Genomic DNA, 15,187 nt, shown 5'->3' with positions numbered 1-15,187 from the left:
TTATATTTGGACCCATGTTGCAGCTGAGGGCCATATCTGGGTTCAAGGCCCTACTGAAGCAAGGATCTATGTTGATACCTGTGGCCTGTGTTACCACCAAAGATCATGTGGATGTCTGTTGTCTGGATAGGCACCCTAGGCCATGTTGATGTCCAAAGGCCATACTGAACTGACCCACACCTCGATGGCCCTGGGAGAGCTGGCCCAGGCCCTCACTGGCTGCCACAGCAGGAAAGCTGGCCCCAGTGGTATGGGCACAGGAGAGCTGGTACTGTCTCTCAAAGGCTGCCACAGTGGGAGAACTGGACCCACCCCTCTTGTGTGGCAGAAGGGAGATGTCCCAATGGAAACCTGGGCTTACCAACCCAGCTAACACCCAAGCCCACATCTAGTGTTTTGAGTTGGACTACCCCAACTTCTACCCCATCTATATGACCTGTTGGAGCATGTGAAGGGACTGGTTCTGGGGAACCATAGCTGCAGGTCTTCATGACTTAGAGCAACAGCAGCATTTCCAAGAGGAGTCTCAGTGAGGTCCAGTGTTGATGGTGTAGCAAAAGCCAGAGGCCTCGAACCAGACCAATGACTCTTTGTAATGAGCATTTACAAGTAAAGACTGTTTGGGCAAAGGTGTGTACTCCATGACACATTGCAGCTCCCTATTGCCACTATGATAAACAATAATATGTGATAGAGAGTCAGGAAAGATGGAGGAGTGAAGTGATTTTTTAAATTTTTGTATCTATTTTTAAATTTTTCTTTTTCAGGGGAGGCTATAAGGGTGGAGGGCAGACATGGAAGAACTGGAAGATGAGTGGGATTGGGGTGTATGATGTGAAATTCTCAAATAATCACTAAAAAAAGTTATTTAAAAAAGAGCAGGGCAGAAATTAGCAAAGTGTAAACAAACAAAAATTGCAAAGAATCAATAAAATAAAGTGTTGCTTCTCTGAAAAGACAAGTAAGATTGACAACTCCTTTGCCACACTAACCAAATGAAAGAGAAGATCCAAATTAATAAATTTAAAGATAAAAGGAGATCATTACAGCAGTTGCCAACAAAACCCAGAAAATTCTGAGGACATACCTTAAAAATTTACATTCCACTAAATTGGAAAATCTAAAAGAAATGAATGGGTGTCTAGATTCATATGACCCACTAAAATGAAACCAAGATGAAATAAACCATTTAAATAGATATGTAACAAGCAGTGAGATTGAAGTAGTAATTTAAACTCTCCTGTCTAAAAGAACTCCAAGTTCAGATGGATTCCCTGGTAAATTTTACCTGACCTTCAAAAGAGAACTAACACCATTGTTTCTCTAACTATTCCACAAAACAGAAAAAAGAGGAAACATTACCCACTTTTTTTTTTATTAATCTAGCATTTCTTTTATAACAAAAGCAGATAAAGATCCCAAAATAATGAAATTACAGATCAAATTATTTGATAAACTCAGAAGCAAAATTTTTCAACAAAATACCTGCAAACTGAATTTAAGAAGGTATCAAACAGATCATTTATCATGATAAAGTTTTGTTTATTATAAAAATTCAGAGCTTGATCAATATACATAAAGTAATAAACATCATAAATTATATAAATTCATGAAAGGTCAGAAATTCCATGGTCCCCTTAATGGATACAAAGAGGCTTTTGACAAAACACAACATACCTTTATGCTAAAAAGTCCTAAAGAACCTCAACCTCAGAATAGAAGAGATATATCTGAACATAGTAAAGGTCATGCATGACGAACATACCAACATTAAATTACATAGGGAGAAATACAAAGCATTGCCCCTAAACTAGGGACTGAGTCAAGTGTGTCCATTGCTTCTAAATGTCATCCAGTGCGGGAAGGCATAGCCAGAGCAGAAGATGAGAGGAGAGGGAAACAAAGGGGGAGGAACAGGAGAGAAAGAAGTCAACCTGCCTCCTTCTGCAGGTTTTATATGTAGGAAATCCAAAAAGCATCAACAGAGAACTCTTAGAGCCAAAAAATAATAAAGAAACAATTTAAGGAAAACATTAGAAGTTGGAAAGACCTCCCATATTCACTGATTGGAAGAGTAAATTATTATGAGAATGTTTGTTTTAACAAAAGTAAGCCATGGAGTCAACTCAGTCCCACTCAAAATTCCAATGGTGTTCTTCACAGGAATATTAAAAAAAAATCTTAAAAGTCATATGAAAGCCAAAGAGACCCTGTATAGACAAAGTAATCCTCAGAAAAAAGAGAACTGCTAAATGTATCACCATACTGGATTCCAAGTTATAATATACGTCTATATCCATTAAAAAAAATTCATGGTACTAGCACAAAAACTAACACAAAAATTAGTTGAACCAGAATAAAGGACCAAACTACATGTCTATGAAACTATGGCCACCTGACTTTTTAAACAATGGATAAAAAAATTACCTTCAGCAAATGGTACTAGTAAAATTGTATATCTCCATGTAGAGGAAGGAAATTAAATCTTATCTCTCATCCTGCAGAAAAAAAATGACTCAAATACATCCAGGACCTCAATGTAAGGCCTGAATCTCCAAGGAAAAAGTAAGAGTGTATTTCAAGAGATGAGCTTTCTTAATAGAAGCCTGTTGACTTGAGATATAAGACCAAAAATCAAAGAATGGGGTCTTGTGAAATTAACAAGCTTCTGTAAAGCAAAGGAAATTCTTAATCAAGTAAAGAGAGAGCCTACAGAATGGGAGAAAACACTTTGCAACAGAGGATTAGTATCTAGAATATATAAAGACCTCAGGAAACTAAGCATCAAGAGACAAACAACCCAGTGGAAAAGTGATCCATGGAAATGAGTAGAGAGTTCTCAGAAACAGAAATACAAATAGCTAATGGACATTTAGAAAAGTCCTCCAGGCTTGGGAGATGGAATTAAAGTCAGCTGAAGATCCCACCTCATTCCAGTCAGAACACTATCATCAAAGACAGAAATGACTTCAAAAGAGAGGCCATCCTTTGAAGGAGAATGGGGAGGAACATGTGGGAGTGTTTGGGTGGAGGAAAGGGAAGGGGGAAGTGTTGTAATTAAATTATAATCTCAAAAGTAAATTCTAAAAGTTCACAAAAGTTAGTTAAATTCCCAAACTGGAAAAAAAATGACAATAAATGTTGGCAAGAATATAGGGAAAGCTGAACATTTATTCTCTGTTGGTGGGATTGAAAATTGTTGCAGACACTATGGAAATTAGTTTGGAGACCTCAAGAAAGCTGAAAATAGATAACACCACACGATCCAGCTACACCATTCCTAGGGAGGCAGGCACTCTGAGTCTTTTGTATCGTCCTGCAAGAGACACAGGCACAGACATGTTCATTGTTGTTCTAGTCACAATATTGGGAAATGGAATCAGCCAAGATGGTCAGCAGCTGGGAAATGAATATATATACAACCAAATTTCATTCACTTTAAAGAAAAAAATGAAATTATAAAATTGTAGGAAAATGGATAGAACTGGAAAATATTCTACTAAATGACATAAGTCAAGCTCAGGAGGACATGTATTTCATAGCCACACTCACATGAGGATCCTAGATTCAGGAGGACATGTATTTCACACTCGCATGTGGACCCTAGCTTCAGACTTTTAGATTTGTTGTAGAACATGAAGTGTCTGTGCTGAAGTGTCTGTAGCTGTTGGGAAGCTAGAAAGAGCTGATGAGTGAAAGGAGGGGGTCTTGGGGGGTCATAGAAGAAATGAGACATGAAAACAGAGAGTAGAAAACACTGGATTTAAAGGGGTAAGTGGAAAGGGCTGGGGGACAGAATAGGGAACCCAAACCAAGACTGTATGAAAAATCCTTATGGGAACCCATCATTTGTAAGTTAATTAAAAAGACATGACAAATTTAAAAAGCCAAGCATGATGACACACACTTGTCATCCGGTGTTGGAAAAACAGACAAGTGGATCCCTGGGTGTAGATGAACAGTCTTATTAAATAAGAAACTCAGAGCCAAATGCAGAGTTAAAAGCCCAAGAGGTCAGAGTAATAGCTAAGAGCTAAAAGCCCTTTCTTACCCTCACTGCCGCTGCTGTCCTTCCCCTCAGCAAGAGGCCTACTTCCTGTATGTCTGTACTTTTTTTCCTTTTATTATTATTATTATTATTATTATTATTATTATTATTATTATTATTATGTGTTTTAACTTTACACATCAGCCATGGGTTCCCTGGCCTCCCCCCTCCCACACCCACCCCCACCTTCCTGCCACCCCCTCCCCTCCATTCACATCTCCTCCATGACCAAGACACCCTTGGGGACTCATTTAAACCTGGTGGATTCAGTACAGGTAGGTCCTGTCCCTTCCTTCCAGGCTGAGCAAAGTGTCCCTGTGTAAGCCCAAGGTTCCGAACAGTCAGCTCATGAACCAAGGACAGGTTCTGGTCCCACAGCCTGGGTGCCTCCCAAACAGATCAAGTTATTCAATTGTCTCACTTATCCAGAGGGCCTGATCCAGCTGGGGGCTCCATGGCCTTTGGTTCATAATTCATGTGCTTCCATTCAATTGGCTATTTGTCCCTGTGCTTTTTGCAATCATGGATTCAACAATTCACGTTCTTGCAATCTGTCCTCCTTCTCCACAGTTGGACACCTGGAGATCCACCTGGGGCCTGGCCGAGGATCTCTGCATCCACTTCCATCAGTTATTGGATGAGAGTTCCAAGATGACTGCTAGGGTGTTTAGTCATCTGATCACCAGACTAGGTCAGACCAGGCCCTCCCTCAACCACTGCCAGCAGTCTACAGAGGATATATCATTGTGGATTTCTGGGGACCTCTCTAGCACTCTGCCTATTCCTATTCTCATGTGGTCTTCATTTATCATGGTCTGTTATTCCTTGTTCTCCCTTTCTGTTCTTGACCAGCTGGGATCTCCTGCTCCCCTAAGCTTTCTTTCCCTCAAACCTTGCCCTTCATTACTCCCACTGTCATCCAAGTTGTTCAAGTAGATCTCATCCATTTCTCTATCATTGGGTGATCCCTGGGTCTTTCCTAGGATCCCGTTTTCTAGGTAGCCTCTCTGGAGTTGTGTAGCAGTCTAGTCATCTTAGTTTTACATCTAGTATCCTCCTATGAGTGAGTACATACCATGTTTGTCCTTCTGAGTCTGAGTTACCTCACTCAGGATGATTTTTTCTAGATCCATCCATTTGCCTGCAATCCTCATGATGTCATTGTTTTTCTCTGCTGAGTAGTACTCCATTGTGTATATGTACCATATTTTCTTTATCCATTCTTCAGTTGAAGGGCATCTAGGTTGTTTCCACGTTCTGGCTATTACAAACAGTGCTGATATGCACATAGCTGAGCAAATGCCCTTGTGGTGTGATTGAGCATTCCTTGGGTATATGCCCAAGAGTGCTACAGCTGGGTCTTGAGGGAGATGGATTCCCAATTTTCTAAGGAAGCGCCATATTGATTTACAAAGTAGCTGTACAAGCTTGCATTCCCACCAGCAGTGGAGGAGAGTTCCCATTGCTCCATCCACATCTTCTCCAGCACGAGTTGTCTTCTGAGTTAGCCATTCTGACAGGTGTAAGGTGGTATCTCAGAGTTGTTTTGATTTGCATTTCCTGGATAACTAGGGATGTTGAGCAATTCCTTAAATGTCTTTCAGCCATTTGAACTAGCTCTGTGGAAAATTTTCTGTTTAGTTCTATAGCCCATTTCTTAATTGGACTGTTGGGCATTTTGATGTCTAATTTCTTGAGTTCTTTATATATTCTGGATATCAGCCCTCTGTCAGATGTGGGGTTGGTGAAGATCTTTTCCCATTCTGTAGGCTGTTGCTTTGTCTTGTTGACCTTGTCCTTTGCTCTACAAAAGCTTCTCAGTTTCAACAGGTCCCATTGATTGATTATTTCTCTCAGTGTCTGTGCTACTGGTGTTATATTTAGAAAGTGATCTCTGGTGCCAATGAATTCAAGAGTACTTCCTACTTTTTCTTCTATCAGGTTCAGAGTAACTGGAGGTCTTTGATCCATTTGGACTTAAGTTTTGTGCACAGTGACAGATATGGATCTATTTGCAGCCTTCTACACATTGACATCCAGTTATGCCAGCACCATTTGTTGAAGATGCTTTCTTTTTTCCATTGTACATTTTTGGCTTCTTTGTCAAAAATTATATGTTCATAGGTGTGCGGGTTAATGTCAGGGTCTTCAATTAGATTCCATTGGTCCACATGTCGCTTTTTATGCCAGTACCAAGCCGTTTTTTATTACAGTAGCTCTATAGTAGAGCTTGAGGTCGGGGATCGTGATGCCTCCAGAGGTTGTTTTATTGTACAGGATCCTTTTGGCTATCCTGGGTTTTTTGTTTTTCCATATGAAGTTGAGTATTATTCTTTCCAGATCTGTGAAGAATTGTGTTGGTAATTTGATGGGGATTGCGTTGAATCTGTAGATTGCTTTTGGTAAGATCGCCATTTTTACTATGTTAATCCTGCCTATCCATGAGCATGGGAGATCTTTCCATTTTCTGACATCTTCTTCAATTTCTTTTTTCAGGGACTTAAAGTTCTTGTCATATAGGTCCTTCACATGCTTAGTTAGAGTAACCCCAAGGTATTTTATATCATTTGTGGCTATTGTAAAGGGTGATGTATCTCTGATTTCCTTCTCAGCCTGTTTGTCTATTGTATATAGGAGGGCTACTGATTTTTTTGAGTTGATCTTGTATCCTGCTATGTTGCTGAAGGTTTTTATTAGCTGTATCAGTTCCTTGGTTGAATTTTTGGGGTCACACATGTATACTATCATGTCATCTGCAAATAGGGAAAGCTTGACTTCTTCCTTTCCAATTTGTATCCCCTTAATCTCCTTATGTTTTCTTATAGCTCTGGCTAGAACTTCAAGTACTATATTGAATAAGTATGGGGAGAAGGGACAGCCTTGCCTTGTTCCTGATTTTAGTGGTATTGCTTTGAGTTTCTCTCCATTTAATTTGATGTTGGCTGTCGGCTTGCTGTAGATTGCCTTTATTATGTTTAGGTATGTTCCCTGTATTCCTGATCGCTCCAAGACCTTTATCATGAAGGGGTGTTGGATTTTGTCAAATGCCTTTTCTGCATCTAGTGAGATGCATGTGATTTTTTTTCTTTGAGTTTGTTTATATGGTGTATTATATTGACGGACTTTCGTATGTTGAACCACACTTGCATCCCTGGGATGAAGCCTACTTGATCATGGTGGATAATTCTTTTGATGTGTTCTTGTAGTCTGTTCGCCAGAATTTTATTGAGTATTTTTGCATCAATATTCATGAGGGAGATTGGTCTGTAGTTCTCTTTCTTTGTGCATCTTTGTTTGGTTTAGGAATCAGGGTAATTGTAGCCTCATAGAAGGAGTTTGGTGATATACCTTCTGCTTCTATTGTGTGGAACAATTTAAAGAGTATTGGTATTAAGTCTTCTTTGAATATCTGGTAGAATTCTGCAGTGAAACCATCTGGTCCAGGGCTTTTTTTGGCTGGGAGACTTTTAATGACTGATTCTATTTCCTTAGGGGTTATTGGACTATTTAAATGGTTTATCTGGTCTTGATTTAACTTAGGTATGTGGTACCTATCCAGAAAATTATCCATTTCTTTTAGATTTTCCAGTTTTGTGGAGTAGAGGGTTTTGAAGTATGACCTGATGATTCTCTGGATTTCCTCATTGTCTGTTGTTATGTCCCCCTTTTCATTTCTGATTTTGTTAATTTGGATGCTCTCTCTCTGTCTTTTGGTTAGTTTGGATAAGGGCTTGTGTATCTTGTTGATCTTCTCAAAGAACCAACTCTTTGTTTCATTAATCCTTTGTATTGTTCTCTTTATTTCTATTTTATAGATTTCAGCTCTCAATTTGATAATTTCCTGGCGTCTGTTCTTCCTGGGAGACTTTGCTTCTTCCTGTTCAAGGGCTTTCAGGTGTGCTGTCAGGTCACTAGTGTGAGATTTCTCCAGCTTCTTTATGTGGGCATTCAGTGCTATGAATTTCTCTCTTAGCACTGTTTTCATAGTATCCCATAAGTTTGGGTATGTGGTGTATTCATTTTCATTGATCTCTAGGAAGTCCTTAATTTCTTTCTTTATCTCTTCCTTAACCCATTAGTGATTCAGTTGAGCATTATTCAGTTTCCATGAGATTGTAGGATTTCTGTAGTTTGTGTGTGTGTGTGTGTGTGTGTGTGTGTGTGTGTGTGTGTGTTGTTGTTGTTGTTGTTGTTGTTGTTGTTGTTGTTGTTGAAATCTGACTTTAAACCATGGTGGTCTGATAGAACACAGGAGGTTATTCCAATTGTTTTGTATCTGTTGAGATTTGCTTTGTGGTCAAGTATGTGGTCGATTTTAGAGAAGGTTCCATGGGATGCTGAGAAGAAGGTATATTCTTTTTTGTTTGGGTGGAATGTTCTGTAGATATCGATTAAGTCCATTTGAGCCATAACATCAGTTAAGTCCATTATGTCTCTGTTAAGTTTCACATTGGCCGATCTGTCCAGAGGTGAAAGTGGGGTGTTGAAGTCTCCCACTATTAATGTGTGGGGGTTTATATGTGATTTAAGTTTTAGTAATGTTTCTTTTACATATGTGGGTGCCCTTGTGTTTGGGGCATAAATGTTCAGAATTGAGACTTCATCTTGGTGGATCTTTCCTGCAATGAGTATGTAATGTCCTTCATGATCTCTTTTGATTGATTTTAGTTTGAAGTCATTTTGCTGGATATTAGGATGGCTACACCAGCTTGCTTCTTAAGACCATTTAATTGGAAAGTCTTTTCCCAGCCTTTTATTCTTAGGAGGTGTCTGTCTTTGAATTTGAGGTGTGTTTCTTGTACGCAGCAGAAAGATGGGTCCTGTTTTCATATCCATTCTGTTAGTCTGTGTCTTTTTATAGGTGAATTAAGTCCATTGATATTAAGGGATATCAATGACCAGTGATTGTTCGTTCCTGTTGTTATTTTTATTTTTTGGTGGTAGTGTGTGTGTACTTCTCTTCTTTGGGGTTTACTGCTATGGTGTTATCTATTGCCTGTGTTTTCATGAGTGTATCTGCCTTCCTTAGGTTGGAATTTTCCTTCTAGTGCTTTCTGTAGGGCTGGGTTTGTGGATAAGTATTGTTCAAATCTGGTTTTGTCTGGGAAGGTCTTGTTCACTCCATCTATGATGATTGAAAATTTTGCTGGGTATATTAGTCTAGGCTGGCATCCATGGTCTCTTAGTGTCTGCATTACATCTGTCTAGGTCCTTCTGGCTTTCAAAGTCTCCATTGAGAAATCGGGTGTTATTCTGATGGGTTTGCCTTTATAATTCACTTGGCCTTTTTCCTTTGCTGCCCTTAATATTCTTTCTTTATTCTGTACATTTAGTTGTTTAACTATTATGTGGCAAGGGGACTATTTTAGGGGGTCTAGTCTGTTTGGTGTTCTATAGGCTTCTTGTATCTTCATAGGCATTTCCTTCTTTAAGTTGGGAAAGTTTTCTTCTATGATCCTGCTAAATATATTTTCTGTGCCTTTGAGTTGGTATTCTTCTCCTTCCTCTATCCCTATTATTTGTAGGTTTGGACTTTTCATGGTGTCCCAAATTTCTTGTACATTTTGGGTCATGACTTTGTTGGTTTTAGTGTTTTCTTTGACTGATGAATCTATTTCTTCTAATGTATCTTCAACACCAGAGATCCTCTCTTCCATCTCTTGCATTCTGTTGGTTATACTTGCCTGTTTGTTTTCTCAGATTTTCAATTTCCAGCATTCCTTCTGCTAGTGTCTTCTTCATTTTTTCTATTTCCCTCTTGAGGTCTTGTACTGTCTCCCTTGCTTTTCCTTATTTTCTTTCAAGGACTTATTGTTTTCTTCTGCTTTAATTGTCCTTTCCTCTAGTTTTTTATAGCGTTCTTCCCATTTTTTGTTTGTCTGTTCCTCTACTTTATTTTTGATTTCTTCTATATAAGTCTTTAGCCTCTTCATGGTGTTACTTATAAGGTTGTTTTCTCCTTCTTCTTCCATTCTGTGATGTTCAGGTCTAGCTGTTGGAGAAGGGCTAGGTTCTGGTGATGCTGTATTGCTCTTTATTTTGTTGTATGTACTTCTGCCTTGACGTCTGCCCATCTCCTCTTGGGTTCATTCTTGGTCTTATCAGTGTACTTGGTCCAGAGAGAGCTGACAGATTTAGGGAGCCTCTCTCTGGTGCAGATGGAAGCTCTGTGCCAGATGGGAGCGCTGGTCCAGATGAGAGTGCTGGCCTTATAGGAGCTGGGGGCTGGACTCTGAGTCTCAGGAAGTCCCTAGGGTCTCCTTATTTTGTCCAGATGGGAGCTCCTCTTGTCCAGATGGGAGTTCCTCTGGTCTGTGGTCCAGATGGGAGTTCCAGAGCAGGATGGAAGCTGGGGGCTGGTCTCTGATTCTCAGGAAGTGGCTGGGGTCTCTGGCAGATGGGTGTGGGGGCAGGGTGTGGAGACTGCAGTGTCTGCCTGCAGTCTTGGAAAAAGAGAGCCTTCCTGCAGGACCCGCCCATTGGCGGGAAACTGGGGCCAAGTTGGGCAGGTCCTCCCAGGATGGCCTGTGTCCAGCGGTGGGACCCAGGGGCAGGTCATGTCTGTACTTTTTATAGACTTTCTGTCCTGCCTTGTCATTGGTTGTAAATCCAACCACATGACCTCCTCGTCACTGCCTGTCTATACAGACCTCCAGGTCTTCTATGGTTGGTATTGAGGTTAAAGCTGTGTGTCTCCATGCTGGCTGTATCCTTGAATACACAGAGATCCACCTGGCTCTGCCTCCTATGTGCTGGGATTAAAGACATGTGCCACCACTGCCCAGCTTCTGCTATGGATTGCTATTAGCTCTGACCCCCAGGCAACTTTATTTATTAACATACAAATAAAATCATATTTCAGTACAAATAAAATATCACCATACCTGGGCTTGTTAGCCAGCCAGCCAGCCTAGACTTTGTGGCAGGTTCTAGACCAATGACAGACCCTGACTCAAAAGAAAATGTGGACAACATCTGAAGGACAATGCCTGAGGCTGTTCCTAACTCACATACACACACACATGCAACACACACACACACACACACACACACACACACACACAAGCACACATATGCACATACCACACACAAGACAAGGGTATCCACTTTCTCTATTTTTGTTCAATCTAGCCCTTGAAGTCTTAAGTACATCAATGAGACAAGGCTCTAACAACTCCACCAGAAAATTCTGAGGGTGGATACACACTTATAGAAGAGTGGTACAGTGCACAAAATTAGCATACAAAACCAATATCTTTACTGCTATGGGATGATCCTTCTGTAAGCTGTGAATGTGCATCACTCTCATTGGTTAATAATAAAGCTGTTTTTGGCATATAACAGGGCAGGATAAGGTTAGGTGGAGCAATCAAACTGAGGACTCAGATGAAGAGGGGATGAGTCAGGAGAGATGTGAGCCACCCACCCAAAGAACAAGATGCCAGAGGACTGGTAAAGCCATGGCCACATGGCAATACATGGGTTAATAGAAATGGGTTAATTTAAATGTAAAAGCTAGTTAGTAATAAGCCTGAGTAATCAGCCAAAATTTATAATTAATATAAGCCTCTCTGTGGTAATTTGGGAAACTGCTGCTAGGTATTTGGGAATAGGTGGGCAGGAAAGAAGGATCTGTTTATATATGGTGCTCCAACATGGGGCACATACATTCACATAAAGCCTGAAAAAGCAAAATAAAATAAAATAAAATAAAATAAAATAAATGGGTTCTAGATTCACAAAAACAGAGCCAAGAGCAGCTTCATGGTTCATATCTCTCATGTTGGCCATGGCACAAAGACCCATCCCCTGGCCACAACGTGCAGCTTGAACTACAGCATGGCAGATTCTTGCCATCTCGCATGGGCCACAGTACATAGAGGTGACTCAAGGCTGTACACTTCATGGAGAATTTAAGGTTTCTACTCAGACAGGCAAAGAGGGTTAGAGATTCACAACACAAGGACAGATTCAGACAAAAAGGCCTCTAAATGGGGCACAAAGTGTTTGAAAAATGTGCATAGACTTGGGAAAGAGAAGAAAAAGGATAGAAACAGTCATAGATTAAAAAGTAATAATTTAAATAATAATAAAGTCCTTAAAGAGGAAATAGAATAATAAAAATATGATAAGCCATGCAAAAATGGAAAATACATGGAGTCTGAATTCTATACTTTATTGTGTTTTCTTTAGATTTTTTGACTGTTAATGGGCAAATAATAACTGCTGAGAAGCATTTGAATGTGAAAGCTGCTAAATTAAACCAACCTATATATTTTTAAAATATCTTGACTTCAAAATTTAAGTCAAAAGATGTGTTACTTTGGGAAAGAAGTTCTGCTTTTATTTCTACAGGAAATGAGAGGCTGTGGATTCATTCTAGGTTAAGAAACATCAGGTTTGATCAAGGAAGACCCCCTGAAAAACTTGGATGAGAATGGATGGCCCAGATGATCCAATGTTTCAGAGCACCTCTATTGTAGTTTCCTGTGGGTTCTACATCCCAAACAGCTTCAAGGCCACTGACTGAGATGATCCAACCTCACTAAATACTACAGCCAAGACTTAACAATTATCCTGATTTTCTCAAGGTCCCTCAAAGATTACTGATGTACACCAATCAACAGAAGTAGGCTATAAAACTACACCCACATTTCCAAAATACTGGTTATAAGTTTTTGTTTTCATTTAAGGGGGTTGGTTACATATTGTTAGCAGTCATAGTCAATCTCTGTCTAAAAGAAGAAAGGGGGATATGATATAGAAATAACAGGAGAAAGAGAAATTATTATGATGGGGAAAAGGGTAGATTATTGAATGTACCTTAATTCAAAAAATTACGTTAATTTTTGTAAAATTATGTTAATCTTACATATCTTGCATTGGTATGATTTTAGTTTGTTGATACAAATTTAAAGTTAATTTTGTTATACTGTATGTATATTTCTACTCTTGTTTAAGGTATTGTGTTTATGCAGCTCAATTAAAATGTAATATATAACTAAGAAATACAAATTAATAGTAAACTATAATAGTCAAACTTAACAGTTGTGTTAGATATATTTTCAAGGTTGTATACATATATATTTTGATAAATGATCTTCAAACACTCCAAAGACCTACAGAATGTAGCATTTAATATTTTTAATAACCTAAGGCTTTTCATGACAGTGAGACACATCTGCTCTTGGCAGCACTGATCTACTTTGGAGAAGATAATGGGCATTGAAGAAACTCCATTATAGAGTTTGCTTTCTTCATGGCAAAAGCTGGCCAGGTGGGCAAAGAAACTGTCCTTGTCTTAATTGCGGACAGTCAGTGTCCAAACTGGACAACAGGATGCAAGAAAAGCAACTACCAAACTTTCCCAGTACAAGGTAGGACAGTCCTTCAAAACTTCCTGGTTCTGAAAAAAAATCTGTCAGATATACTAGACTTATGGGCCAAAGATAGATACCCCAATGTTCCAGAGAAACTTTGGGTAATTGTCCAGGTAGCCTGATGTCTCTGTCATTAGGTAACATTTCATCCTTCTGGAGTCTTTGACGGAGTTGAAGCTGAGATGGTCATAGATATAATTTTTTAGTTGTGATAAAAGAGTAAATTAGATATAAGGTTTTGAACTCACAAAGATAGAGAAAATGGAATATTTTCTCTAATTTTGCCAAGTACAAATAGACTGGATATTATGACTGTGGTTCTTACTTGATAACTATTTTTGTGATATCTAATATCACAAATATGTATATATATCATATATATAATATTACTATGTTAAAGTTAATGCCTTCCTTTTTGATTAGACAGAAAGTGGAGCTGTTGTTAGATTTTCTTTTATTCTAGCCCCACGTTGGATGCCAAAATGTAGTTGGTTGTTTTTTACTCTTTTGGGGTGCCCGCCACCCAGCTCCTGAATAAATCACACACAGAAACTTATTCTTAATTATGAATGCCCAACCTTAGCTTGGCTCATTTCTACCTGGCTTTTCTTAACTTAAATTATTCTATCCACCTTTTTTCTCTGTGCTCTTTCCTTTTCTTACTTTCACTCTTAGTCTGTGGCTGGCTGTGTGGCTGTGTGGCTGTGTGGCTGTGTGGCTGTGTGGCTGGGTGGTTGGGTGGCTGTGTGGCTGTGTGGCTGTGTGGCTGTGTGGCTGTGTGGCTGTGTGGTTGTGTGGCTGGGTGGCTGGGTGGCTGGGTGGCTGGGTGGCTGTGTGGCTGGGTGGCTGTGTGGCTGGGTGGCTGTGTGGCTGTGTGGCTGTGTGGCTGGGTGGCTGGGTGGTTGGGTGGCTGTGTGGCTGGGTGGCTGGGTGGCTGTGTGGCTGGGTGGCTGTGTAGCTGTGTTGCTAGGTGGCTGTGTGGCTGTGTGGCTGTGTGGCTGTGTGGCTGTGTGGCTGGGTGGCTGGGTGGCTGTGTGGCTGAGTGGCTGAGTGGCTGGGTGGCTGGGTGGCTGGCCCCTAGCATCCTCTTCCTTCCTCTCTCATTCCTTCTTCTTTTCTTCCCATATTTCTCCATCTATTTATTCTCTCAGCCTGCCAGCCCCACCTATCCTTTCTCCTGCCTCACTATTAATCATTCAGCTCTTTATTAGACCATCAGATGTTTTAGAGAAGCAAAATAACACAGCTTCACAGAGTTAAACAAATCCAGCATAAAATAGTGCAACACATTTTTGCACCATTATACAAATGTTCCACAGCATAAACAAATGTAACACATCTTAACACAACAGGGAGATGCTACAGGAGGATGCTTCTGTACTCTGTGACTTTGTACCACTGCTTAATAATAAAGCTGTTTGACCAATACCCAAGTAGGATAAGGTTAGGCAGAACAATCAAACTGAGGACTTACATGAGGAGGGGCAGAGTAGGAAGAGACAAGAACCAGCAGACCAAGAAGCAAGAGGCCAGAGGACTTGTAAAGCCACAGCCACATGGCAATACATAGGTTAATAGAAACGGGTTCATTTAAATGTAAGAGTTAGTTAGTAATAAGCCTAAGCAATTGGCCAAACATTTATAATTAATATAAGCCTTGTGTGGTAATTTGGGAAGCAGCTGCCAGATATTTGGGAACAGGCAGGCAGGAGAGGGAGATCTGTTTACACTTTACTACATAAAAATGACAAATATACTA

This window comes from Onychomys torridus, chromosome 5, assembly GCF_903995425.1.
Source record: "Onychomys torridus chromosome 5, mOncTor1.1, whole genome shotgun sequence".
Taxonomy (NCBI): domain Eukaryota; kingdom Metazoa; phylum Chordata; class Mammalia; order Rodentia; family Cricetidae; genus Onychomys; species Onychomys torridus.
Note: the sequence above shows the minus strand (reverse complement) of the source record.